At 38.2% G+C, this 27901-nt stretch overlaps 1 protein-coding gene across 1 annotated transcript in view; it reads left to right on the top strand.

The window, feature by feature from the left end:
• Positions 1–20545: 20545 nt before the first annotated feature.
• Positions 20546–27901, top strand: part of PIK3CA (phosphatidylinositol-4,5-bisphosphate 3-kinase catalytic subunit alpha) — an 85342-nt gene continuing 77986 nt past the window's right edge. The window contains exon 1 of the mRNA XM_043473676.1: positions 20546–20991. The gene's annotated coding sequence lies outside the window, so the exon portion shown is untranslated. The remainder of the gene's footprint in view (positions 20992–27901) is intronic.

Below are 27901 nucleotides of genomic sequence, written 5' to 3'. Positions count from 1 at the left end.
ATAGATCTCCACCAAGAGGAACTTCTAATATATAATGCTTATTTGTATAAAAAGAAAACAAAAAAAGAGTCTCACAGATTAATTGCTGCAAGAAAATAATAATATTTATTCACAAAACTAGCCAAGCTTAAAACAGCTTTCATTTCAGATTCTTATTATAAAATGATACACATTTATAAATTACATTTACATAAAATTATCAACTATACTCTTTCAGAACTTGCAATTGATCAATGTGATCAGTATAAGATAAATATACAAATCTGATCTTTTCTATAACCAGTTAGAAATATATCTTGTACTGATGACTTTGATAAATGGAGAATGCAAGTTCCAGTATTGTAAAATATCAGTTCCTCTCAATTTAACCTATAAATTCAGTGCAATTTTATTGCATATGGATGAGCAGGTGACTTTATACAATATGGAAAACTGATTATAAGTTCATCAAGAAGAATAAATGCATCAAAATAGACAGAAATGGATGACACATTGATCATAGAAGTTAAAGTTCTCTTATTCCAAAGTCCCACCTAAAAATAACATTAAATGAATTCTTGAAAAAGATCATAAATAAAATTCCAGGGAAAAGGAGGGCAATAGGGAAAAAGGACAGTGGCAAATGATACCAGCAAATTTTTGGAAGATGGAAAACAGAGATAATAACAGAGAAGAGGATACCATTAAGTTAAGATGCTTCTCAAAGAGAAGCATGTCAGTTTACCTTACTGAATTCCTGACAGGCTCAAAATACAGATGAATCAGACACTGGTTATGGGGGTGAGAGTCAGGGATGAAAACAGAGAAACTGGCCAAAAGTTTGTACGCAGAATAACTAGAATAGCAGGTTCTCTACGTCTGTGTCTCTACTTCTGCTTTGTAAATAGGATTGTCTATACCAATTTTCTGGATTTAATATATATGCATTAACATACAGTATTTGTTTTTTCTCATTCTCATTTACTTCACCTGGTATGACAGTCTTGAGTTCGATCCACACCTTTACAAATGACCCAGTTTCACTTCTTTTATGGCTGAGTAATATTCCATTGTATATATGTACCAAATCTTTTCTATTCATTTCTCTGCTGATGGACATTTAGGTTATTTCCCTGTCCTGGCTATTGTAAATTGTTCTGCAATGAATACTGGTATGCGTGTGTCATTTTGAACAAGCCCAGTAGTCGAATTGTTGAGTCATATAGTAGTTCTATTTTTAGTTTTTTCAGAAACTTCCATACTGTTCTTCATAGTGGTTGCACCAATTTATATTCCCTCTAACAGTGCAAGAGGGTTCCCTTTTCTCCACAACCTCGCCAGCATTTATTATTGTAGATTTCAGGGGGAAAAGAAGTATGGGATGAACTGGGAGACTAGGATTGATGTATATATGCTAATGATACTATGCATAAAATAGGTAACTAATGAGAACCCACTGTATAGGACAGAGAACTGTACTCAATGTTTTGCAATGACCTAAATAGGAAGAAAATCCAAAATAAAAAAAGAGGGGATGTATGTATATGTATAGCTGATTCACTTTGCTATACAGTAGAAATTATAGCACAACATTGTAAAACAACTATACTCCAATAAAAAAAAAATTTTTTTAAAAAGGTTATTTCCTCAATTCAGCACAGCCAGATCACTATCATCTCAGAAGAAATTGAAATCAGAAATCTCTATGCTTAGACAAAGCAGGTACAGCGCAGTGAAGGAAAGAAGTACGTTGTAAAAACCTCAGTTCTGAGTAGTGAGGAGCCAGGATCTTTCCTTCATCGTAGGAATTCCAAGAATCAGACACATATCTCACAAGCAGAAGATTAGAGGATCTTTTTTTTTTTTTTTTTAAGAAACTAAATAGCTCTAGGGACAATCACTTACTAATATTAATGCTAATATCTAGGAATTCTAATAGCTGAATCACCCTACTCTGAAGCCTGCCACTCAGCTTTTTTAGCATTTCATTCTAAAATATAAATTTTATATATTTATACATAAATATATGAGAGGACTTCCCTGGTGGTCCAGTGGTTGGGACTTCGCCTCCTGGGTGTGTGGTGTATGGGTTCAGGCCCTGGTCAGGCAGCTAAGATCCCACATGCCTTACAGCCAGGGAATCAAGGCATAGAGCAGAAGCAGGATTGTGGCAGTTTCAATAAAGACTTTAAAAATAATCCACATCAAAAAAATTAAAACATAGGGACTTCCCTGGTAGTACAGAGGTTAAGAATCCACCTTGCAATGCAAGGGACATGGGTTCAATCCCTGGCCAGGAAACTAAGGTCTGACATGCTACAGAGCAACTAAGTCCATGCCACAACTACTGACCCAATGTGCCACAATTAGAGAGTCCGTAGTCTGCAACAAAAGAGCCTGCGGGATGCAACAAAGATCCCAAGTGCTGCAACTAAGACTCAACACAGCCAAGTAAATAAATAAATAAATAAAATTGTTGTTAATTAAAATATAAATGGATGCTCTGGGTCACTAAACATTTGAGGATACTTTTTCAGTTTAGTTCAGTTTAGTCGCTCAGTCATGTCCAACTCTTTGCAACCCCATGAACCGCAGCACACCAGGCCTCCCTGTCCATCACCGTCTCCCAGAGCTTGCTCAAACTCATGTCCATTGAGTCGGTGATGCCATCCAACCATCTCATCCTCTCTCATCCCCTTCTCCTCCTGCCCTCAATCTTTCCCAGCATCAGGGTCTTTTCCAATGAGTCAGCTCTTCGCGTCAGCTCTTTCGCATCTTGGCCAAAGTATTGGAGTTTCAGCTTCAACATCAGTCCTTCCAATGAACACCCAGGATGGGTGGTTGGATTCCCTTTAGGATGGACTGGTTGGATCTCCCTGCAGTCCAAGGGACTCTCAAGAGGATACTTTCTAACACGTAATAAATACTGAAATGAACAATACATAGAGGTGGGGAGTGAGTGTAGGGGGAAGGAACCCCAATCTAGATGCAAGAAAACATACAAATGAAAACATTCAGGCAATTTGTTATGATCATTGATGGGTAAAGGGACAACACTGTGTGTCTGTGTGTGTGATTTAAAAAAAAAACTTTTTTATTGGAGTACAGTTGATTTACAATGTTGTGTTTACTTCAGGTGTACAGAAAAGTGAATCAGTTATGCACATACATATATCTACTCTTTTCTAGATTATTTTCCCATATAGGCCATTAGAGTATTGAGTAGAGTTGCCTGTGCTATATAGTAGGCCTTTATTAGTTATCTATTTTATATATAGTAATGTGTATATGCCAATCCCAACCTTCCAATTTATCCCTCCCTCATCCCCACTTGCTCCCTGATAAACAGAAGTTTATGAACAGGGGGTTTTTGTTGTTGTTGTTGTTGTTTTTAAGTAACAATCAGAGGACAAGAAATAACTCTGAAATTTTAAACATAATTATAAAAACTAAAAATTCAATAAAGGGATCAGATTGATACATTCCAGATGGTGCAACAAAGCAAAGATTAAAGAGTCAGACTATAGTACAGATAATATTAAAAATGTAGATAATATTAACAAAAATCAGAGACATTAGTTTACCAACAAAAGTCTGTATTTTCAAAGCTATATTTTTTCCAGTAGTCATGTATGGATGTGAGAGTTGGACGTAAAGAAAGCTGAGCACCGAAGAATTGATGCTTTTGAACTGTGGTATTGGAGAAGGCTCCTGAGAGTCCCTTGGACAGCAAGATCAATCCAGTCAATCCTAAAGGAAATCAGTCCTGAATATTCATTGGGAGGACTGATGCTGAAGCTGAAACTCCAATAGTTTGGCCACTTGATGCAAAGAGCTGACTCACTGGGAAAGACCCTGATGTAGGGAAATATAGAAGGCAGGAGGAGAAGGGGGAGACAGAGGACAAGACAGTTGGATGGCATCATCGACTTAATGGGAAGAGTTTGAGCAAGCTCTGGGAAATGGAGAAAGACAGGGAAGCCTGGCATGCTGCAGTCCATAGGGTCACAAAGAGTCGAACATGACTGAGCAATTGAACAACAAAAAGAAATATTAACAAAACCAAAACAGTAAAATGATACAGGAGGTATAAATATCTGACTGAAAAAGAATTCCAGAGGAAGAAAATGGAGGAAAGAAAATAATCAAAATAAGTTTTTCCAATGGACAAGAATTCTCAGATTAAAAGAAGCTACTGAGTATCGAGGAGTATGAATAAAGGAAGATGACCCCAGTATCATTAAACTCTAGCACCAAAAATCATAACTTATGGTACATTTAGAATAGAGAGTTTAGAGGCTCTCAGGGAAAAAAAAACAGATCACTTAAAAGAAAATGAAACTATTAATTTAGATCATATTTTAAAATGGTGACAATTGAAACAGGCAAGAATTGACAAAAATTCTAAAGCTAGTAGGTGAAGTAATTTGAGAACAGAATAATTATATAGTCAAAAATTTCCACATATATTGTTTATTGATTATAAAAGGAAAAATAATAAGTTTTAGTGGAGAGATTTGGAAGATACCATTTTAACCAAGCAATCAAAGTTAATATCACATGGCAGTTGCCAAGCAGGAGGGGATTGGGAAAAGGATGGAGTGGGAGGTTGGGGTTAGCAGATGTAAGCTTTTATATAGAGACTGGGCAAACAACAAGGTACTTCTGTATAACACAAAGAACTACCTGCAATGTCCTATGGTAAACCATAATGGGAAAGGATATTTTAAAATGTGTGTGTGTGTGTGTGTGTGTGTGTCTATGTATATATATATACCTCAGTGGTAAAGAATCCTCCTGCAGCACAGGAGACTCAGGTTTGACCCCTGGGTCAGGAAGATCCCCTGGAGAAGGAAATGGCAACTCACTCCGGTATTCTTGCCTGAGAAATCCCATGGACAGAGGAGCCTGGTGGGCTATGGTCCATGGGGCACGAGAGTCAGACATGACTTAGCAACGAAACCACCACCACTGTGTGTCTATGTGTGTGTGTGTGTGTAACTGAATCACATTGTTTTACAGCAGTAATTAACACAACATTGTAAACCAACTATACCTCAATTTTAAAATGTTAATATCAGAAATAAAAGGGCAAATTGACAACATGTACCTCCTGATGAAATGTATTAAAAAGAACATTTATGTATTAGGTTGGCACAGAAGTAATTGTGGTTTTGCACTATTGAAATTTGCTGTTTGATATTGGAATAAATTCTTAAATGTGGCTGTCACACATCATTTTAATGCACATTTCCCGCTTTATTTTTTTTTGCTAATGACTTATTACTTGCTATTTATTTTATATTTATTTAAGACTATTGAAATGATGTTAGACAAAATGCAAATTCAAGCAATTTTCTTATTTGAGTTCAAAATGGGTCATAAAACAGCAGAGACAAGCTGCAACATCAGCAATGCATTTGGCCCAGAAACTGCTAACCTACATACAGTTTAGTGGTTCAAGAAGTTTTGCAAAGGAGACAAGAACCTTGAAAATAAAGAGTCTAGTGGCCAGCCATTGGAAGTTGACAATGACCAATTGAGATGATCATTGAAGCTGATTCTCTTACAACTAAACAAAAACTTGAAGAACTCAAGGTTGACACGTCTATGGTCATTCAGAATTTGAAGCAAATTGGAAAGGTGAAAAAGATCAATAAGTAGGTGCCTCATGAGCTGACTGCAAATCAAAAAAAGTCATTTTGAAATGTCATCTTCTTTTATTGCATGCAACAACAATGAACTATTTCTCAATTGGATTGTGATGTGCAATGAAAAGTGGATTTCATACGACAACCATCAATAACCAGCTCAGTGGTTGGACAGAGAAGAAGATCCAAAGCACTTCCCAAATGCAAACTTGCTCCAAAAAAATATTATGGTCACTGTTTGGGGGTCTGCTGTGGTCAGTCACTGGTTGTCAGTCTAATCCACTATAGTTTTCTGAATCTCGGTGAAACCATTACATCTGAGAAGTATGCTCAACAAATCAATGAGATACATCGAAAACTACAACACCTGCAGCTGTCTTTGATCAACAGAATTCTTCTCCACAACAACATCCAACTGCAATTTGCACAACCAACACTTCAAAAGTTGAACGAATTGGACCACTAAGTTTTGCCTCATCCACCATATTTACCTGACCTCTTGCCAACAGGCTACCACTTCTTCAGGCATCTCAACAACTTTTTGCAGGGAAAACGCTTCCACAACCAGCAGTAGCCAGAAAATGCTTTCCAAGAGTTCATTGAAACCCGAAGCATGGATTTTTATGCTACAGGAATAAACAAACGTATTTCTCATTAGCAAAAATGTGTTGATTATAACAGTTGCTATTTTGATTAATAAAGTTGTGTTTGAGCCTAGTTATAATGATTTAAAATTCAAGGTTGGAAACCACAACTATGTTTGCATCAAACTAACAGTATTCCTGACAAAATTGTATAACCTGAATCAAAGAATGATGAAACGTCAGACAACCCTAAATTGAGGGACATTCTACAAAAAAAAACTGACCTGTTGTTTTCAAAAATGTCATAAAATACAATGTAAATTTCAATGTCATAAAATAAAAAGAAATGCTAAGGAATTGTTCATTATTAAAGAGACATTAAAAACTTGGAAACCAAATGCAATACGTGACCCTGGATTGGATCCTGGTCATTTTTAAAAATGTTACAAAGGACATTAATAGGATAATTGGTGAAATTTTAATAAAATCTGTAGATAAAAGTATTGTGACAAAGTGAAAGTTCCGGATTTTCATAACTTCACTGCTGCTATTTAAGTGAATGTCTTTTTTTTTATGACACATGCACTTCAGTATTTAATGGTAAAGGGATGTATTCTGTGAAATATACTCACACATGACTCCAAAAGAATGGAGACTAGAATGGTATCTAATTTCATGACAGCAATGTAGTTAGAACCGAATGGAGCATCCTCCTAAAATTCATAGGGAACATGATTTCCCTCCCAGAATACTATGCGCAGCTGTATCATCACTTTTCTATTACTGCAGAGAAAATTACCATAATCTCAGTCACCCATTTATTATCTCATTGTTTCCATAGGTGAAAAGTCTGAGCACAGAGTAGTTGGGTTTCTTGTTCAGGGTCTTACAAATCTATAGTGAAAGAGTCAGCAGAAGCTCTGCTATTACCTGAAACTTAAAAGTCCTCTTCCAATCTCATTTGAGCAATAGGCAGAAGTCAGTTCCTTGACGCTGTAGGACCAAAGTCCTTGTTTTGTTACTAGCTGTCAGCCTGGGACTGCCCTTAGGTCCTAATAGCTTTCCCCCATGTCATGCTATATTGCTCCCTCCTCTCGGAGTATAACAATTTGCTTCATCTTCAAGGCCAATAGGAGAACATCTCTCTGAACGTTCTCTTAAAGGACTCACCTAATTAGGTAAAACTCAGTCAGGATAATCCCTCTTTTTATTCACTCAAAGTCAACTTATTAGTAAGTTATTCATGGCAATAATAGCTCATCATATGTACTAGTACCATCCACACTCAACAGAAGGGTATTATGCGTCAGGGGAGGGAAATTTCGAGGGCCATCTTAGAATTCAGCCTGCCACATCCACCTAAACCACCTTGATTTGGAGTTTGAGGGTTTTCAACCCTAGCATCCCAATAGAATCTCCTGGGGAAATAGTCAATCTTAGTATCAGAATTCTCATTTAGTTGGTCTGAGGCACAATCAGAAGAGATATTGCTTTTGTTTTTAAGGCTCTCCCATGTAATTCCAATATGCAACCAGGGATGAAAACCACTATGGTAGAATGAAAACCTTTTCAGATATCCAAGATCTCAAAGAATTTATTTCCCATTTGCCCTTTCTCAGGAAGCTCTGAAATGAGGCTGAATAAAGGGAAGCGCAGGATCCAGGAAACAAGGACTCTAAACCAGGAAATTACAGAGCGAAGTCCCCGGATGACAGACTGCGGGAGCCTAGGAAGTGACCAGTCTGAACTGGAAAAGGAGGATGAAGGGCTCCAGGATGAGGTCTCAGAAAAAACAAGTGGAGTTAGTAGATTATCCAGATTTTTTTTCTTTTTAAGATTTCTAAAATGTGGACCATTTAAAAGCTTTACTGAATTTGTTACAGTATTACTTGTGTTTTATGTTTTGGTTTTTTGGCCTTGAGTCATGTAGGATCGGAGAAGGCAATGGCAACCCACTCCAGTACTCTTGCCTGGAGGATCCCGATGGATGGAGGAGCCTGGTGGGCTGCAGTCCATGGGGTCGCTAAGAGTCGGACAGGACTGAGCGGCTTCACTTTCACTTTTCACTTTCATACATTGGAGAGGGAAATGGCAACCCACTCCAGTATTCTTGCCTGGAGAATCCCAGGGACAGGGGAGCCTGGTGGGCTGCAGTCCATGGGGTCACACAGAGTCGGACACGACTGAAGGGACTTAGCAGCAGCAGTATGTAGGATCTTAGCTCCCAAACAGGGATTGAACCTGCATCTTCTGCCTCGGAAGGCCAACCCCTAACCACTGGACCACCAGGGAAGTCCCAATCATCAGATGTTTCTGATCACTAGATAAAGAGAACTAGTATTAGGCATATGACAGAACTGATATATAATTGGAAAAAATTGTAAAAATAGGTGCAAGGAAAATTTATACATTTGATAAATGATGTAACTATTTTCTTCAAGAAAAATTATAAGCTTTTCAAGACAGAAAAGTATGTACTACTTGGCAATGCAGTTAACAGTATTAATGTGGCCATAATGTAAATATTGATTTTAAGTTAAAATTATAATTACCTCGAGTGTATAAGAAGAGGGGAAGAAAGAGTGTATGTATATCTATATAAAAGAGCTAAATCAATAAATTGCAAATTTTTTAAAAAAGAAATTGCAAAATAGAGCTATAGTACTAATTACAAGATAGAAAGAATGGGGAACTACTGTTTTATACATAATCTTTTCAATATTATATTTTTTAAACTATGTGCATGTTTAAATTGCTACATGTTAAAAAAAATAGGAGCAAAAGGAAGCTCATGAGTAATAATGTTAAAAGAAAATAAATTGATAATTTTATTCAATTTTTTACTCAGTTTTTACTAAATAGATTAGCAAAAGTTAAAAATTCTTACATGAAAAAACTTCTTACATGAAAAGTTGTTACAAAAGGTAAAGGGTAATTTGCAACTGGTAGGATGGTAAATTGGTATAGCAACTGGGGAAAGCAATTTAGCAGTTCAGCAAAATTGAAAACACAGGCACACTACTACCTAGAAATTTACATTCATGCATGAGCCTTAGAAAGATATCCATGCAGTATTTCTTGTAATTTGGAAAATTGAAAATAACTTGACCATTTATTGACATATCACTAAAATTCATTGGTTCATTCAGCACATGCTTTATGAAGTGGCTGCCGTGTGCCAAGCACTGTTCTTAAAACTAGAGACATGGCAGTAATGGATGCAGACTATGGAAAAAAACAAAGCTGGGAAGGGTAACAGAAGCCCTGGGAAGGGGTGTGTGTTTGACTTTTAAAAGGGTGCTCAAGGAAATCGATTTTTGAATAAAGACTTGAAAGTGATCAAGCAAGTCAAATGAATACAGGAGTTGGGAGTGTGTCAGCCCTTTAAAATAAATAAGCTAGGCCGCTATAAATCAAGAGAGACAGATCTCAAAAAGATAAAGTTGAGTAAAAATGGCTATAAATGTACCAAAACACTATTCTTCAAAATAATTTTAAGATGATAATACTATTCCTTGTTCCCAGATATAGGTAAGTAAAGTATAAAAACATAGAATTTTAGAATAAAACTAAAAAGAAAAAAATACCAATTTAAAAATAGCAGTTGGCAGAAAAACAAACAACCCAATCAAAAAGTGGGCAGAAAACCAAACAGACATTTCTCCAAAGAAGACATACAGATGGCTAATAAACACACGAAAAGATGCTCAACATTGCTCCATTTTAGAGAAATGCAAATCAAAACTACAATGAGGTATCACATCACACCGGTCAGAATGGCCATCAACAAAAAAATCTACAAACAATAAATGCTGGAGAGAATGTGGAGAAAAGAGAACTCTCCTTGCGCTTGTTGGTGGGAATTCAAAATGATACAGCCACCATGGAGAACAGTGTGGAAAGTGAAAGTGAAAGTCGCTCAGTAGTGTCCAACTCTGTGACACCGTGGTCTATACAGTCCATGGAATTCTCCAGGCCAGAATACTGGAGTGGGTAGCCTTTTCCTTCTCCAGGGGATCTTCCTAACCCAGGGATCAAACCCAGGTCTCCCACATTGCAGGGGGATTCTTTACCAACTGAACTATCAGGGAACAGTATGGAGATTCCTTTAAAAGCTAGGAATAAAACTACCATATGACCCAACAATCCCACTGCTGAGCATATATCCTATGGAAACCATAATTGAAAAAGATACACGTACCCCAGTGTTTGAGGTTTCCCAGGTGGCACTAGTGGTAAATAATCCACCTGCCAATGCAACAGACATAACAGACATGGGTTCAATCCTGGGTTGGGAAGATCCCCTGCAGGAGGCCATGGCAACCCACTCCAATATTCTTAAATGGAGGATCTCATGGACAGAGGAACCTATCAGACTACAATCCATAGGGTCACAAAAAGTCAGACACAACTGAAGCAAATTAGCATGGATGCACCCCAGTGTTTATTGCAGCATTATTTGCAATGCTGCTGAACCTACAGCCTATTATACAGAGTGAAGTAAGTCAGAAAAAAAATTTTGTTTTTTTTAAATTATTAATGCATATATATAGAATCTAGAAAGATGATACTGATGAACACATCTGCAGGACAGGAACGGAGACAGAGAACAGATTTGTGGACACAGGTGGGGAAGGAGAGGTGGGATGAATTGAGAGAGCAGCACTGAAACATATGTTTGTTGTTGTTGTTCAGTAACTAAGTCACGTCTGACTCTTTGCGACTCCACAGACTGCAGCACGCCAGGCTTCCTTGTCCATCACCAACTCCCGAAGCTTGCTCAAACTCATGTCCATCAAGTCAATGATGCCATCCAACCATCTCATCCTCTGTCACCCTCTTGCCTCTTGCCACATCTCATCCTCCTGTCTTCAATCTTTCCCAGCATCAGCGTCTTTTCTAAGGAGTCAGTTCTTCACATCAGGTGGCCAAAGTATTGGAGCTGCAGTTTTGGAATCAGTCCTTGCCATGAATATTCAGGTTGATTTCCTTCAGGATTGACTGGGTTGATCTCCTTGCAGTCTAGGGGACTCTCAAGAGTCTTCTCAAGCACAATTTGAAAGCATCAGTTCTTTGGTGCTCAGCCTTTTTTATGGTCCAACTCTCATATCTGTACATGACTACTGGAAAAACCATAGCTTTGACCAAACAGATCTTTGTCAGCAATATGTTTCATGCCTTCATGGACCACAGCCTTGTCGCGGTGAAGGAACTTGAGTAACTCAATAAAGCTATGAGCCACGCTGGGCAGGGGCACCCAAGGCAGACGGGTCATTGTGGAGACTTCTGATAAAATGTGATCCATTGGACGAGGGAATGGCAAACCACTCCAGTATTCTTGCCTGGAGAACCCCATGAACAGTATTGAAACACATACATTTCCATATGTAAAACTAGACAGATGGTAGAAATTTGTTGTATGACACAGGAAGCTCAAATCTGGCGCTCTGTGATAACCTAGAGGGGTGGGTTGGGGTGGGAGGTGGAAGGGAGGTTCAAGAGGGAGGAAATATATGTCTACCTATGAGTGATTCATGTTGATATATGACAGAAACCAACACAACATTGTAAAGCAATTATCCTCCAATTAAAAATAAATTTAAATTAAAAAAGAATGGCTTTCCAGTAATCATATGGCCTTTCCCATTGTTCATTTAAAATATTCTGAAATACGTAATTATTTTCCAGTTTAAAAAAAAATAGTGGTTGGTTCTAGGGATGAAAGAACTAGGCTTGGATAGAGGATCAATAATACCTATCTTTATTGTAGTATTTTATTTATTTGATGTGAAACAATAAATTTCACTCAGATAAAACAGACTTAAAAAATTGTTAATTCTGGGTAGAAGGAAAATGGGTGTTATATAAATTTTTTTGTACTGTTCTGAATTTAAAATTTCTCAAAAAGATTAGCCAATACATTTTTGGAGAGAATAATGAGAGCAAAATTGATCTTTCAGATAACAAAGTGAACAATAAAGCTATCATGATTCAAATACTGCCATACTAGCGTAGACAGAGAGATTAATGGAACAGAGTAAAGTTCAGAAATAGATTCAGAGGTATATAGGAATTTTTTATACAATAAATACAGCATTTCAAGTAAGAGACTAGAAAAATGGCCAAGAGGTAGAATAAGTCATTTAACAAAGAACATGAATCTCAATCTTCATTCAAGTTGCATGTATCAGTAGTTTGTTCCTTTTTATTGCTGATTCATATTACATATCATGGGTGTACCAGTTCCTTTAACTATGCATTTATTGAAGGACATCTATGGTATTGTGATTTTTGACTATTTTGTAAAACAAGTTTTGTGTATAAATATATCATGAAAAAAAAAAAGACTAAAAGACAAATTGCTGGGAGGTATACCAAAGTAAAAATGATCTTTTTAACCTTTTAGGGAGACTTAATTTTTTTCCTTTACACATTTCTTTATTGTCATTTTTTGTTTTTTGTTTGTTTTTGGCCACGTCACATGGCAGGCATGTGGGATCTTAGGTCCCCCACCAGGGACTGATCCATGCATGGCCCCCTGCAGTAGAAATATGGGGTCTTAACCACTGGACTGCCAGGGAAGTTCTATTGTTATGTATTATTTTTAAAGAGTAAAAATAATATTTGAGTGAAGCAGCCTTTCAAAAATTACAATTGCCAACGTTTAAGTGAGAACAGTAGTTCTTGCCTTATTATCAGACAGCACCCATGAACTATCAGGGATGATGTCATTGAAATGGATGCTCTTACAGCAAAATCGAATCTATTTCTATAATTTGTTTTTATTGTGGCGCGATGTTAAAAATTTTGTTTCACATGAGAATGGCACACCAAAGTGAAGAAGAAAATGAACTGCATGTTTTTCAACATTCAGGTATTCCTGAGTTAGGGTGCACTGAAAATCACTTAGCTATATTAAAAGATTTGTCTTACTCAATACTTTAACGTCCCTTCTATTAGAACTTCATGATCTTACCCTTCTAATACCACCGGTTTAACTAATATAAAGGATACCCAATACAAATATTCCTGTTGTCTCTTAGGCAGAAACACTTTAACAAAGTAGTGTGTTTGTTTGTTTACTTTAGTTTGTTTAGTTTGTGTTTGTTTAGTTTCCACTAAACTATTTAGTAGATTCTACAGTGGCACTGAAAGTATCCTTTGCAGCTGCAGAATTAATTTTAATCATAGCTATAGAGTATAATAAAATTGTTATTCTTTGTGGTCTATATGCAAAATTCATCTTTCTAACAATGTTTAATTTTTTAATGCAGTGAAACTGATTATTTTTCTCTGAAGAGCTGTTTCTTGCCATTGAACTTCATAAAAATACCTGCAAGGCATATTAGTAACTATGCTCCTTAAGCTATAGACAAAAATTTGAAATGAATGAAAAAATACAGGTTCTTAGCAGAGAAACAGAAACCATAAAAAAGAGCCAATTAGAAAACTAAAAATTGAAAAATATAATATCGGAAATTTTAAAATTTCCTTGGTGGGCTCAAAAGCAGAAATGAATGTAAAAGAGACAAAAGTAAGTGAACTGAAAGACAAATCACTAGAAATTATCCTGTATGGACAAGAGAGAGAAAAAAGATTGAAACAATGAACAGAGTCTTAGAGAGATGGACAACTTCAAAATGTCTAACATTCTCATCACTGGATTCCCAGAAAAGGAGAAGGAAATTGGCAGGAAAATACATGAAGAAATAGCTGCTGAAAACATTCCAAATTTAGTGACATACATAAATTTTCAAACTCAAGATCTCAGTAAACCCAAATAGAATAAACTCAAACAAAAACAAAACAAACAAACAAACAAAAACCGCTTCAGCACATCATAATCAAACCGTCAGACCAAAACAACGTAAAATCTTGAAATAATCTAGAGAAAATTTTCTAGACAAATTACATATAAGGGGGAAGCAATTGATATCTGAATGACCACAGTCATAAGGGGAAAAATCCTGTTAAATCAGAATTCTATAACCAATGAGTAGGGATAAAAACAAAGTAAAAATATTCTCTAGTGAAGGAAAACTAAGACAGTGTGTCAAACAGCAGGCCTGCTCTAAAAGAAATACTAAAGTAAATTCTTCAAGCTAAAAGTAAAAGTAAAAATTCCAATCCCAAAGAAAGGCAATGCCAAAGAATGCTCAAACTACCACACAATTGCACTCATCTCATACGCTAGCAGAGTAATGCTCAAAATTCTCCAAGGCAGGCTTCAACAGTAAGTGAACCGTGAACTTCCAGATGTTCAAGCTAGATTTTAAAAAGGGAGAGGAACCAGAGACCAAATTGCCAACATCTGTTGGATCATCAAAAGAGCCAAAGAGTTCCAGAAAAACATCTACTTCTGTTTTGTTGACTATGACAAAGCCTTTGATTGGGTGGACCACGACAAACTGTGGAAAATTCTGAGAGATGGGAATACCAGACCACCTGACCTGCCTCTTGAGAAGTCTGTATGCAGGTCAGGAAGCAACAGTTAGAACCAGACATGGAACAACAGACTGGTTCCAAATAGGAAAAGGAGTACGTCAAGGCTCTATATTGTCACCCTGCTTATTTAACTTATATGCAGAGTACATCATGAGAAACGCTGGGCTGGATGAAACACAAGCTGGAATCAAGATTGCCGGGAGAAATATCAATAACCTCAGACATGAAGATGACACCACCTTTATGGCAGAAAGTGAAGAAGAACTAAACAGCCTCCTGATGAAAGTGAAAGAGAGTGAAAAAGTTGGCTTAAAACTCAACATTTAGAAAACTAAGATCATGGCATCTAGTCCCATCACTTCATGGCAAATCGATGGGGAAACAGTGGAAACAGTCACAGACTTTATTTTGGGGGGCTCCAAAATCACTGCAGATGGTGACTACAGCCATGAAATTAAGAGATGCTTAATCCTTGGAAGGAAAGTTATGACCAACCTAGACAGCATATTAAAAAGCAGAGACATTACTTTGCCAAAAAAGGTCCATCTAGTCAAAGCTATGGTTTTTCCAGTAGCTATGTATGGATGTGAGGGGTGGACTATAAAGAAAGCTGAGTGCCGAAGAATTGATGCTTTTGAACTGTGGTTTTGGAGAAGACTCTTGAGAGTCCCTTGGACTGCAAGGAGATCAAACCAGTTAATCCCAAAGGAAATCAGTCCTGAACATTCTTTGGAAGGCTCTCTTAAATATGTACAGGAATGTCTTAGAGATATTGCAGGTTCAGTTCTAAACCACCTCAATAAAGCAAATATCACAATAAAGCAAGTCAAATGAATTTTTTGGTTTCCCACTGCATATTCAAGTTCTGTTTACATGAAATACTATAGTTTATTAAATGTGCAATAGTATATCAAAAATGTACTAATGCACACCTTAATTTTAAAATACTTTATTACTAAAATATGCTAACCATCATCTGAGCCTTCCATGAGAGCAGTAACAACAAAGATCACAAAACACAGATCACAATATAATAATATTGAAAAAGTTTGAAATATCATGAGAATTACCAAAATGTGACACAGAGACATGGAGTAAGCAAATGCTATTGTAAAAATGACACCAACATACTTGTTCATTCATGGTTATCACAAACCTTCTATTTGTAAAAAAAAAAAAAAAAGGAAATATTGGCAAAGTACAATAAAATGAAACACGATAAAATACAGTATGCCTGTCTAACTGTTGAAAGCAAAACTTTAAAATTATCTAATGGGGTTTCCACATATAGAAATTTATAAATATACCAACTTTACCTTAAAAATCAGTGAGTGGGGCAAAGAGGGACCTATGTGACTACAAGGCATCTTTCCACATTTTATTTGAAGTGATGTAATACACTCATTAGACTGTGAAAGCTTATGTATATATCTTGTAAGCCATAGAGCAACTCTTAAAAAAAATACAAAGAGATATATCCAAAAAGGCAATATACCAATTAATTAAAATGTACTATTAAAAATATGCAAATAATCCATAAAAAGGTAGGAAATTAGGAATAGAAAAAAACAGAGAACAAACAGAAAATAAACAACAAAATAGTAAGCCTAAATGCAATCTTATCAACAATTATATTAATATTAAATGTAAATAATCTAAATACAGAAATTACAGTGATTGTCAGACTGGATTAAAAAGAGAGACTGATGTGTTGTCTACAAGTAATTAATTTTAAATATAACAATATAGATAAATAAAAGATAGGAAATATATATATCATGCAAATACTAACCAAAGAAGGTGGAGTGATTACATTAATATTAGAAAAAAATAGATCTCAGATCAGGGATATTACAAGGGATTAAGATAGTACATAATGATCAAAAGAGTCAATTCATCAAAAACACATAAGTCTAAATGTGTGTACAGCCAACAACAGAGCTTTAAGATATGTAAAGCAAAAATACACAGAAGCGAAAGGAGAAATAGACAAAGCCACAATTATAGCCGGAGACATCAATGCTCTTCTCCCAGAAACTGATAGAACTACTGCAGAAATCCAGTAAGGATATAGAGGACCTAACATTATTAACCAACTTGCCATGATTGACATAGCACATTGCACCCAATAACACACATAAAATGTTCTATCATAGGGGTTCAAACTTGTGTGCAGATCAAGAAACAACAGTTAGAACCAGACTTGGAATAACTGACTGGTACAAAATTGGGAAAGAAGTATGTCAAGACTGTACATCATCACCCTTATTTAACTTAGATGTAGAGTACATCATGTGAAATACCAGGCTGGACGAATCACAAGCAGGAATCAAGATTGCCAGGGGAAATATCAGCAGCCTCAGATATGCAAATGACACCACCATAATGGCAGAAAGAGAAGAGGAACTAAAGAGCCTCTTGATGAAACTGAAAGAGGAAAGCAAAAGAGCTGGCTTAAAAACATTCAAAAAAACTAAGATCATGGCATCTGATCCCATCACTTCATGGCAAATCGATGGGGAAAAAATGGAAACAGTGGCAGACTTTATTTTCTTGGGCTCCAAAATCACTGTGGATGGTGCCTGCAGCCATGAAATTAAAAGATTCTTGCTTCTTGGATGAAAAGCTATGACAAACCTAGACATCATATTAAAAAACACAGCCATCACTTGCCAACAAAGTCCATATAGTCAAAACTATGGTTTTTCCAGTAGTCATGTACAGATATGAGAATTGTACCATAAAGAAGGTGGCTGAAGAATTGATGCCTTTGAACTGCAGCGCTGGAGAAGACTCTTGAGAATCCCTTGGACAGCAAGGAGATCAAACCAGTCAATCCTAAATGAAATCAAACCCTTAATATTCACTGGAAGGACAGATGCTGAAGCTGAAGCTCCAATACTTTGGCAACCTGGTGCAAAGAACTGCCTCATTGAAAAAGACCCTGATGCTGGGAAAGATTGAGGGTAGGAGGAGAAGGGGGCAATGGAGGATGAGATGGCTGAATAGTATCACTGACTCAATGGACATGAATTTGAGCAAATTCCCAGACAGTTAAAGACAGGGAAGCCTGACGTACTGCAGTCCATGGAGTCACAAAGAGTCAGACACAACTTAGTGAGTAAGCAACAAAAGGACATTTACTAAGATACTCAGGCAAAATAAACCTTAACAAATAGAAAAGAACTGAAATCTTAAAAGTATGTTTTCTGATCATAACCAAACTAGTAAGTGCTACATGGTAGTTCATTTTTGTCTTCCTTTGGTGTGTTTTTATTGTTTGACTTGGCAATTTTATAAATCCAGAGTATACTGCTTCATAATCAAGTTGACTCTTGTTTCCAAATGACTTCAAAGCTTAGCTGTAATTTCAGTGTTTGTTACAGAGTATGTTTCAGTGCACAATACACATTTGAGTATCAGTTATCTTTATTTTCAATGGAAATAAAACCAAAAGGCAAGTAACTATTATTAAATACCTCCAATGTGTTAGAATGGAACAACTGTGTCACCTTGGATGTTCTACCTCTTGACTTTAGAAAACAGCTCTTTAATTCTATATTCCATTTTTTGTTTGTCTTACAGTCTGAGTATCACAATTTCAATTTTTCCTGTAAAACATTCTTCTTTCAGTCTCAGGACCTGAAGCAACACATTTCATCATATAGAGGCCTGACATAAACACTGAAGAACAGTGCAGATACCTTCAGAAGATAAAGCAGACAACATATTAATGGTCACCATATAAACCAAATACAGCAATTGTGAATTCAGCAGTAAATGTTAATCCTGTACCATTGAGTAATCATACAAGTACCAGGTATGACATTTTCTGTTGTGACCTGCGTGCGTTCTAAGTTGCTTTAGTTGTGTCTGACTCTCTGCGACCCCATGGACTGCAGTCCACCAGGCTCCTCTGTCCATGTGATTCTTCAGGCAAGAATACTGAACTGGATTGCCATGCCTTCCTCCAGGGGATCTCCCCTACTCAGGGATGGAACCTGAGTCTCTTAAGTCTCCTGCACTGGCAGGCAGGTTCTTTACCACTAGCGCCACCTGGGGAAGCATGGCACATGTTGTGACACCAGATTTCTTAAAGGCAGATTGAAAAGCTGAAGAAAGTGAAAGTCACTCAGTCCTGTCAGACTCTGTGACCCCAGGCACTATACAGTCCATGGAATTCTCTAGGCCAGAATACTGGAGAGGGTAGCCTTTCCGGTCTCCAGGGGATCTTCCTAACCCAGGGATTGAACCCAGGTTTCCTGCATTGCAAGTAGATTCTTCACCAGTTGAGCCACAGGGAAGCCCAAGAATACTGGAGTGGTTAGCCTATCCCTTCTCAAGTGGATTTTCCTGACAAAGGAATCTAACCAATGTTTCCTGCATGGCAGGCGGATTCTTTACCAACTGAGGTATCAGGGAAGCCCAAAAGGCAAATTATCACATAACAAAAATCATATAATGCATGTACCATCTATTAAAATAAATTTTAGAAAAACATGAATTTACCATCATTTTTCCCCACTAAGGACCACCTATTAAGATCTCACTAAACTCTGGGCCTGGGAACACAAATTTGGGAAATGCTGCCTTAAGATTTCCTTTGACCAGTAATCCAATATCATTGCTTTTTTTGTTGTTTGTTTAAATTCCTTTCTCTTGAGTAACACAGTGTTCTGAAAGTGCTGAAAAACACTGGTTCAAGAAAAATATTTAGAAACTTAGACTCCTGAAATATGAGATGAAAACCAGAGCTTAAAAGAGAGAAAGCACAGGAAATACAGAAACATAGTCGAATGAAACTATGACCACATAAAGGAATGGTTCTTTTTTAGGATTGGTTAAGGATGTGTGGTGTTTGAGCAAAACTGGTTATTGGTCAGTTTTCAGCACTGAATGACAAGCTGAACTGTAACATCTCCAGGGCGGGTCACTTTCAAGTCCTCTACTCCTTAAAATGCAAGAGAGGGCCCTACGTTGAGGACTTGTATTGCAGATTTCTGCTAATCACTGTTCCTACGTCTTTTTAATACACTGAAAGGCCACTAGGGGGAGAAACACGCCGAAAACCTGACCTTACCAGTAGTGGTCTCAAAACCTAACAGATCCTATTACTCTCCAGCAAAAAGAAGCTTCTGTGGTACGCAGTATCAAACCACCACCCTGCGTCTACTCTGGAACCAAAATGGTTTTTCTAGAGTCTCCGTGGGCACTACGCGAAAAAAGCACGTGTTCTGAATAGTCAGAATGGAATCCTACAAGCTGATTCAGATCTGAAAAAAAAGGACATTGCAAAAGGTCTCCCTGAGTGAGTCAAAGTATTGCAGAAGGCTGTGGCAGTGCATTCCTCTTTCGGGATGGGCTACAACTCAACCTTACGTTGGCAAAAGGACGCGAAGCAACGTTTTGTAAAAGGCCTTCTTTCTAGTATCGATATCCATTTCTGGTTAGCCACTGACAGAGGCGGTTAGCCACTACATCCCCTCCCCTCGCCCCTATACGAGAGTAAATCTTATTTCCTCTATGGGCGTAAAAGTGAATGGACCCGCTAGCTCCCAATACGCCTTTCTATATCTCAACCCAGCCCTACAGCTCGTAGAAACACACAGGCGCATCCCTGCTGCTCGTACGACACCTATGCCTCCACAGGATGACAAAACAGCCTCACCACTGCAAAAGACAACAGCGTTAAATACCAGCGCGGCAGGAAAATGAGCCACAAAGCCACTCAAACTTCGGGCACAAAACCAAGGCGCAGGCGCACTGGCACACTGTCACCCGATTTGCCCACTTCCCCCTCCTGGTCTCCGCAGTTTCACTTCCTCTCGTTTGTACCTCTGCTTCCGGGGCACAGTAGGCTCGGCCCCTCCTCAGCTCTTACCCTCCTCTGCCCGAGGAGGGGGGAGTCGAGGGGGTGGGGAAGAGTTCGTTGTTTGTTTACACGATGTGAGCGGAAAAAGAGACCAATAAAGTTTATTCTGGAAACAAAAGAAAAAAAAAAAAAAACAGGGGTGACAGAGAAAGGAGACGGGGGCGGGGGCGTGTGGCGGGGGCTAGCTAGGAGAGGCAGCGAGAAGGAGAAAGCGGCAGTTCCGGTGCCGCCGCTGCGGCCGCTGAGGTCTCGGGCTGCTGCCGCCGCGGCCGCTGGGGCTGGGGCCGCCGGCGAGGCAGGGCTCGGGCCCGGCCGGGCAGCTCCGGAGCGGCGGGGGAGAGGGGCCGGGAGGCGGGGGCTGTGCCGCCCGCTCTCCTCTCCCTCGGCGCCGCCGCCGCCGCCGCCCGCGGGGCTGGGACCCGATGCGGTTAGAGCCGCGGAGCCTCGAGGAGCCCCGAGCGTGAGTAGAACGCGGACAGGCCGGGAGTGGGAGCGGTCGGGATGGGGGCCGGGTGGGTGCCGGGGACTCTCGGGCGCGCCCGCCGTCTTGGGCGGGGGCTGCCCGCCGGTCGTTTCTCCCAGCTTCGGCCCGCAGCAGAGTTCGCCTGCGATCCCCGCTCTCCGCCTGCCGCTGGCCTCACCCAGATGCAGAGGCGAGGGCTCGCCGCTCCCTCTTTTCTCCCTCTGGCCGCCGCCTCGCTCCTCGTTTCCTTCCTCTCCCATTTTTGGGGATGGGGCTGCTAGAGACTGAGGAAGTGCGCCCAGGGCCGCCGCCCCGGCCGCGGTGGCTCGGTCCCCCCGCGCCCTTGCACATCCACCCGACCCGCGAGCACCGCGGCGTGAGCGATCGCGGGTGCCAAACCGCGAGCTCTTCCTGAGGGGCTGTCACGCCCGAGGACTCCGACCGCGCCAGCCCGGCGACCCTGCGGTTTACCTCATAACTGGGTTTAAATCGCCCGGCTGGGGCTCGGAAGGCTACCGCGGTTCCTCTCCCACCCTTCCTCTCGAAGTTGTTTTTTTCCTTTTAACCGAGGCAATCAAACGTATTGGATCTTTCATTCATAGACCTGAGACATTGTCTCGCAATTGTGTCTTTAGTAAGTCTAATATGTGATGCCTGCTTCATAGCTCCTAAGTGGCTCGGAAAGGTAGGGTAGCGCCCAGAATTGGACTGTGTAAACACCAGACGTTCAGCCAGTGTGTTTTGATCGCGGCTTGAGGGGTTTATTTTAGGATGCTAAAGGAATAGTGGTGATGGTGGCTAGTTACCAGACTTAGAAATCGAAAGCTGTTTTGGCTGACAGTAATTGGGAAGCTGTTTACGTAGTCATAAAGGGTAAGGGGAGCGCAATAAGAGGGGCTTCTGTGAAAAGAGCCTGCATATTCTTTAATGAAGTAGAGTTGTGATTCCGTTTGGTGACGCTTCCTCATTCCAGCACTGCGCCTTTGGGCACATGCAGGACATGGGTTTGCGAGATGATGTTTTGATCGTAGTTTGTGAGGCCTGGGAGAACCCCTTGGAAAACTTGGGTAGGTAAACTTCTGTTAACTCAAGTCATCGGGTAATTACTATGGCCACATTTGAACCACTGTGGGCAATACCGGTCGCATGTTTTCCTGCTCAGAAGCTGGGTTCTCTGGGTATTTGCTTACATTGCACTGTACAAAATTTGTTTATGTACTGGATTGCGTGTTGTTAAAGAAATACCTACAAAATGCGTAAGATACCACGTTACTAATTTAATTTGTGTAAATCACAGCACGTCCTTATTAATGGATCCTAGAAGCAACTGTAGTGTAAGAATTTGTTAATATGTCTGTATTCAAGTTTTAACATTTTTTAAGACTGAATCATTGAATTCTGGTTGACAGCATAGATCTCTATCTAAACATCACATGTTCTGGAAAATTTTAATTATCAGATTAACTGTTCTGCAGTGTCATCAGCCAAAATTATCTGAAGAGGGCCCAGTGAGGGTGTGTGGGGGGGAGGAGGGGTATTTTGTTTGGCTTTCTGAGTTTTCTCATCTCACCTTTTCGGATAAAATTAAATTTCATCCGTAACTTTTTTCAAAAGTTTCTTACAGGTTTTTCCATCATTGTAAAACTGCTTTCCTGTTAAAATCACGAAATAGATGACTGAAAGAAGTGATAGCACATGGTAACAGTCATAGCATCATGGGGGAAATAAAAAGAAAATGAATGAATATTAACTTAATATTTTATCATTGACTTTATGAATATAAAGTTTGAAAGACATTCCTATCAGTTTTAGTTCAAGAATTAAAAATGAACCACATATAAATGCAGAACAGTGTTTTTATATGTCTAAAGTTTTTTTTCCCCTCAATTTTAAGTAAATTAGATATAGCATTAAGGAGATGTCACTAAATACAAATGCTGTAAACCCAAAAATTACTGCATGAAAGTGTATCTTCTCATGGGCTAGATACATGTGAAAGGAGAACTGTAAAAGAGCAATAGCTTTGCCTGGCTTTGGATGAACAACCCTTCTTAAAGCAGAGCTTCCTTCCTGTCAGGATAAGATCCTCTCCATCCCAAATAAGTATTGCCTTTAAAAAAAAAGGTAAATTTACAAGTAAAATACTTAAATGATAAGATAGGTCATACATTTCCTAAAAGAGTTCGCTTGTTTCCTTTATTGAATTAAGAATTTTTAACATTTACTATTACCATTTAAAAGGCATTTGCTCTGTTGATCTGTTTATTTGAAAAGGGCTAACTTAATCCCGTTTGATCTCTTTAGCAACAAAAATAGCATTAAAAGGATCACTTCTCTATTTTATTATTTAAATATCTTGAATTTCAAGGGAGGGGTGATTCTGTAAATGAAATGTGTTTCTTAAGCATCATAAAAGATTTTATCTCTGAAAATATTTATGATCTTTAAATTTGTGCAAGTTTAGAAGCGTAAATCTTGGGAAATCAAGGTTTATATTAGTATAGTTATTGACCTGTTTTTTTTTAAGTATGTTTGTCTTGAGCTACAAAACAATCCTGTAGAGAAGGCAGTATTACTGTCTCTGAGAAATGACATTTTAATTTAAGGTCAGGCAAGTATCAGGTGACAGACTCATTGACAAAATGAATGCTTTGTGACTCCTTTCGTTTTGTTATGCTACCTCTAACTTGCTCCAGCCTGCTTTTTTTTTTCCAGACTGCTTTTTTATGATAAAGAAACTAGAGTCCATAGATCACCTTTTCCCTTATTTGTAGTAATAAATGGATGTGTTTAATTCCTCTATAACAGTGGTTTTTGATCCTGGCCACATTCTAGAATCATCTAGTTAGCTTTTTAAAAATATCAGTGCCAGAGTCTCATTCCTGGAGATTCTGGTTTAATTGGTCTGAGATGGAGCCCAGACATCTGTTTAAGTTCCCCAGGTAATTCTAATAGACACGATTGTAAAGCCCTTGCTTTCTAAGACCTGTATGATTTGTCTCTTTTCTTCTAAGTTCATCTCTCCTCTTTCTTCCTACAGCTCCCTTGGCCTTTTCCTGCTTCATGTGCCAGTGCTGTTTGCTTTTCATGAGACATTTGCACACTCTATACCCCTTGTTTAACTGGCTGACTCCTACTCATTTTTCATATCAATTCCTTTGAAAAGTCTAGTCTGGGTCAGGTGCCTTTGCTTCCTGTTCCCATAACATCTTGTGCCCCTACTGTCAGAGCACTGACTCAGTGCATTGGCGATTGCCTATTTATTTGTCTGTATCTTCCACCAAGATGTAATTTTCATGAGAACACTAGGGGTTTTATGTTATATAGTTATGTTCTCATTGCCAAGCACAGCAGCCAGTACATAATAGAGTTATTCACTGAATAAATAAATATATTGACAACAGACTTCTTTACAACATTAATAATTTACAAATGCCTATTGAGTTTTTATACTATATTTGTTCACTAAAAATATACATACCTAACCTGCCACACATATGTATCTTATTTGGAGATGTTTGGGATGTTCTAAATTACATATAAATTATTTCAAGAGTGACACTCAAACTCCCCCTCAACACACACACACACACAAATAATTAAGCACAGAACTGTGCTAGAAATCAGGAGATGTGAATTCAGATCCTAACCTCACCACAAGAGTGTGTCCTTGGGCAAGTCTCAATCTTTTGGGGCCTCAGTTTCCTTATCTGTAATAGAGGAATTGTACTGAATGCTGTACATGGTACTACTCAGTGCTTTAGCCTTAAAATCCTATGAGTACTAAAAATACTGACTTTGTAAAATCTGAACCTCCTTGGTTCAAACCCTGGCTTCTATACTTACTGGCAGAGTTACTTTGGACAGATTTCTTGATATGTATAAGGAGAGTAATTACTACTCAACAAAGTTGTTATAGTTTTTGTTTTGTTGAATTAAATGAGTGTAGATCCAGGAAAGTTTTGGCCAGGATCAGATGTCTAAGACACGTTCATTTCCTTTCCCCTTTGAAAGTGTTAGATCTTATGAGTGGACTTATCTGAAATAAGAAAAAAGACAGTTTATGTAATACATCCTGTTTTCCACTTTGCTGACGGCTAACTTTACAGGTGTGACTAGGGACCAAGAACCACGTGGCTTTTAGTTTCATTTTCTTAGAACCCCATTCCACTGTCAGACACCCAGGTGTTAGTTAACCTGCCTGGGAAATAATTATGCCTTGAAGTTTGAACCATGACTGGAGCTTCCCTGGTAGCACAGTCGGTAAAGAATCTCTCTGTAGTTCAGGAGACCCAGGTTCAATCCCTGGGTGGAGAAGATCCCCTGGAGAAGGAAATGATAAACCACTCCAGTATTCTTGCCTGGAAAAATCCCATGGACAGAGGAGCCTGGCGGGCTATAGTCCATGGGTCCCAAGAGTCAGACACGACTTAGCGACTAAGCCACCACGACAGGATAGCAAGTGTCAAGCTATTTATATATCATAATACATAATATGGAGGAAGGGGGAATCTGAACTGATGACCTTATACCATTGCCAAAGATCAGTAAAATCAGACGACCATTCCAAAAGAATGGAACAGATTAAAACTAAGGATGATTTACAAAAAAGACTCAGAGATTTTGGTGAAGTCTCTGTTTGCCAGACCTTAAAATTCAGGGAGTTTTTTTATTTAGTAAATTTTAGTAAAAATTATTTAGTAAATAGTAAATTTAGTAATTTCCAGGAGATACAGGAAGTATACCTCTGGTCAGGACTAATTGTAGAAGATTGTTCTCGATTTCAGATTAGTAGTTACAGGTATCAGTTAGCGAACTGAAGTTTATTTTTATTTGTTGGCCACACCTCAGAGCATGTGGGATCTCAGTACCCCAATCAGGGATCAAACCCACACGCCCTGCAATAGATGGAGTCTTAATCACTAGACCACCAGGGAAGTCCCTTAAGCTTATGTTTAAAGTGAACTTTATTAATTATCTTTTAAGAGATGATACTGTAATAAAAATTAAAAATAGTGGTTAGGAGAAACTGAAGTATTAAAGGTATAAAAAAGAAGCATGAGGCAACACACAGTGAAGTCTAAGGATTCGACTTAAAGGCCTGTGGTTTCCATTGTTCAGAAAGGTTATTCAGCCTTAGATAAACGGATAATTTTTATAGCCACTTATGTTATTCGTATTTAATCCTTTATTAATATGAATCAGTTGATACTGGTTAAGAAATTTTTATATGTTCTCTCTCCCTCTCCTCAACTATACAGTTTGGGGAGTTTAATGTTAAAATACTTCAATAAAAAGTTTCTAAGTTTATAGTAAAAGTGGTGGCTTAGAGCTTTTTCTTTAAGTTTAATGTTTCTTATACAGTGAAACTGTTTTTAGTATGGATTATAGTGCTCTGGTTTGGATGGCTGAAAGACCAAATTCCAATTCCAAACTGCTACTTTGTATTTGTCTATAGGGGAAAGGAGGCAGGCCTTATCACATCTTTGCCTCTCTTTAATATGCAACTTGCTAGTAACTCATATAATTAATGAGATAATTTAAGTAATTCCAAGTTCTATACAATTATTTGAAAGAAAATGTATACATACTAATTATTTTAAATTTATACCTAGTACAGGAATAACACACTTCAGCATTTGGTCTGACAATTAAACACTCATCTCTTCGTATCATTTTGCTAGTTAGCTTAATAGTTTATCTAAATTACACTCATTTATAAGAGGTTAAGTTTAAGTATCTTTTAGTATTAATATTAATTGGAATTGTTACAAAGGAATCACTGTGTTAGTGCCAGCATTACCATTTAAAATAAGTGTGGGATTTTTAAAAAGTTAGAAGTTAAGTATTCTTACAGACCATGCTTATCTGGTACACTTTAGATTTTAAATATTTGTGTAGTGGAAACCAAGGAAGTCAGTGTTGTGATGTAAAAATAGCTGCATTAGGATAGAAACATTCTGTTCTGATCATAATTCTCTTGCCAAACTCACCAGGATTTAGTAAGATTCTGTAGAGAAATGCATCTTATAAAGCACTATAGAGATTTAAAGCAATATTATGAGGATAATTTTAAGCATAAATTTTTTTTAACAGGAGGAGACTGTGTTCATTCTTGTATCCTAAGCACCTAGCATAGTACCCAAAAGTAGGTGATCAGTAAGTGATATTTTTGCAGTAGAATCATAATTGGGGATCAAAACGTTTATCTTTCTATCAGTTAGTAGCTGTATACTTTATAAACTATCTGAAAATTAATAAATTGCTGTGTGCCAGTGTGGGTTGATCATTTACTGTGTATAGATTCAAATTATAGGAGATGTTTTTCTATAAGTAAATTAGTTGCATATTTCTGTTGATGTTTGTAGATGTTTTTTAACAGAGATTGATAGGTTAGCAATAGCTATTTCCTAGAAGAACACTGAATCAGAAGTCTGAGAATCTAGCTTCTGTCTAGCTCTTTGGCCTTAGATCTTGACCTTTTAGCACTCGTTTGATTTCTAGCATTTTAAAAGCCTATTTTTGATTTCAGGGAAGAGTAAGTAAGCCATTCCCTAGAGGGAAGATGGCCTATCTCAGTTTACTGTTATCTTCAGAAGAGAAGATCTCTTTTATCTACCTGTTTATAAATTTGCACGTATTTGAAGGCCCTTCTGTGAAATTCTGTGACAGAAAAAAAAACTGCCATCAGAAAAGAATGGACTGGAAAGATTTTTTTCTTTCTCTCCTCAACTGTCAGGGACTTGGGAGGATCAGACTTAGAGCAGGCGCATCCTTTTTGGTCACTGGCACTGAGAGCAGTTAAAGTTTCTGACAGACACTGAGAACAGGTCATCTGTTGCACTCCAGTTGCCAGGGTTTTGAAGGCTCACAAACCTGTCTCAGCACCCTTAATAGCCATTGGCAA

Source organism: Cervus canadensis, chromosome 7, assembly GCF_019320065.1.
Source record: "Cervus canadensis isolate Bull #8, Minnesota chromosome 7, ASM1932006v1, whole genome shotgun sequence".
Classification (NCBI taxonomy): Eukaryota; Metazoa; Chordata; class Mammalia; order Artiodactyla; family Cervidae; genus Cervus; species Cervus canadensis.
Note: the sequence above shows the minus strand (reverse complement) of the source record. Positions and strands in the feature narration are given on the sequence as shown.